Source organism: Macrobrachium nipponense, chromosome 16, assembly GCF_015104395.2.
Source record: "Macrobrachium nipponense isolate FS-2020 chromosome 16, ASM1510439v2, whole genome shotgun sequence".
NCBI classification, from domain to species: domain Eukaryota; kingdom Metazoa; phylum Arthropoda; class Malacostraca; order Decapoda; family Palaemonidae; genus Macrobrachium; species Macrobrachium nipponense.
Window position 1 is genome coordinate 87,415,083 of NC_087209.1, and position 2,500 is coordinate 87,417,582.

A 2,500-nucleotide genomic window follows, 5' to 3' on the forward strand; every position below is an offset into this window, starting at 1 on the left:
TGGACTAACGCATTTTTACCTTTGCATATTTGGGTTAGGTATGTAGATGATGTTTTTATTGTTTATAGACACGGCGAGGAAAGCCTTTCGTAGGTTTTTTTTTAGAGTTGCTTAATGTTTTTGCCCATCTATTAAATTTACAGTGGAAAAGGAAATGGAAAATAGGCTTCCCTTTCTAGATATGGTAGTTCATAGAGACACAGTGATAGTGACTTTAAATTCAGCGTGTATGAAGAACACCCACACAAACACCTATATTCATTACTTTTCATATCATGAACCGAAAGTAAAGCACAACGTTTTAACCAATTTGTTTTTTCGAGCATACCGAATATGTGATCCCCAGTTCATTGACGCCGAAATAAATTTCTTGGTAGATAGTTTTACTAAACTGTGTTACCCAAAGTTTTTTATACTACAGTCTCTATCTAAAGCTAGATCGATGTTTTACGCCCCTCATGATTTAACTGAAAAGGCAGATTTTAAGGCATCTCTTGCTCTTCCTTCCTTATAATAGAGAAACTTAATAAAATTTCTAGGCAGCTTAAAGGAAAAAAGAACGGCTTCAACGTAGTTTTTCAGTACAACAGTACAATCAAGAAGAAACTCATTAAAAATAACCCGGGTGGGTAATAGAGAGAATGTAGGAGTATATGTAAATACCTTGTAGTGATTGCAATGAATGTTACGTAGGAGAGAAAGAGCGGAAGTTCCATTGATAAGAGAAGGGAAGAACACGTTGCTGCTTGCAGAAGGGAAGTTCATACAGTGCAATTGCGCAACATACATGGGAGAAAAAAACCACGCAATAAACTTTAAAGGTACCAAGGTTGTTTTTGCATGTTAACGACCGGACTTTGAGACGAGTAGTAGAAGGGGCGTTAATTTCATTAAACCAGACCTTTGCAGGAAAATACTGGCATTACAGATAATACAGCTATTTGTGAAGAGATATGTAGGAAAGGGAAAATTTCAAACTTTAGAAATATATGTGCCAATAAAACGATGCTGCTTCCTCTCCTGTTTACTCCATCAGGTCATTTCTCCAACAAACCACCCAACCACCATAGAACAAGCAGTTGACAATAGAAACATTCCCCCACGAAGATCAAGACGAATTCTGGAAAGAACGAGGGCTCAACCGCCTGATCATCATAATATGAACTAGCTGTTACCTAACCGTTGTTTTTTCAAAATGTTTGTGCTCTGCTTGTTAGTTCCTTGAGGTGACATATCACACTTTTAGTGAACAAGACCACAGTTGATGGTCGAAAGCTCTAATCCTTTACAATAACTATATATTTTAAATTACAAGAGGAATTTACTTCATTGTGGATTGTATCCCCATATTATATATATATATATATATATATATATATATAATATTATATATATATATATCATTATAATATATATATATATATAAATTTGTGTCTGAGCATGTGTGTATCTGGTCTGTCTGATACCGAATTCACTTTAGCTTTGAAGAATAACTAACAACCGAGAAAATTATGTAGAAAAAATTCTGTCCACCGTGAGCAGAGATAGAATCTATAGTTTGAAGGCTGAAACTGCGAAAGTAATTACATTTCTGGATCATTATTTCTTCCTTAGTCTTACTTTGTAGACCAACTGTAAAACTGACCAAGTAGACTAATTATGTGAAAAGATTATCAAATTTACTGACGTAGTATCTTAACGTAAGTTATTCAGATGTAAAATTATATACCCCTAGATCCGGCAACCATAAGAATTTTCTGAAAAGACAGGCTTATTTCCAACTGTAATTCTGCAATGTGTTTTCGTGACGATGCTACATCTATCTGCGTGCAGTCGCACTTTGAAAAGTATAGTCACACATATAAGTTCATGGATGTCTCTGGGCATAAAGCTGAATTCCATCCAACCCCTTTCTGGACAACGGGTCTGTATAGTGACGTAAGACGAGCACACCGAATCTTTCTACAGCAGAGTTACTAGTGAAACACTTGGCCAGTTTCGCACTCAGACACCTGTCATCTAGAAAGGCGTGAAATGAAAATCTCTCTCAAACACCCGGACATCCATGAACTTATATGAGGGACTGTACTTCACTTGTGAAATCAAATAACTTTCAATAGATTATCTTCATGGCAAGAGAGAGAGAGAGAGTACAATGCCACCATTCCGCGAAAATTATGATTATAAGAATTTCCAGGTGACACGCATCATTTCCCTGTCAATCACAAGACTCAAAAATGGAAATGTTAACACAAGCTACCAATTTTTTTAAAATATTAAACAATTAGATTGTAAATTTTTCTCTTTATGAAAATAAAGGTTAATGCAACATTCGTACTTCAGATTTGCCTTATCCAAGTACAGGTTAGCTGGGCTAACCCCAGCAGGTTTATACAAAATATTTGAATAATAAGCCCAAAATCACCACGCACATATTCAATACTTGAAACTTACATTTTTAAGTAAATCCAGTTGTTTTCACAACTATAGCAACTGGGAA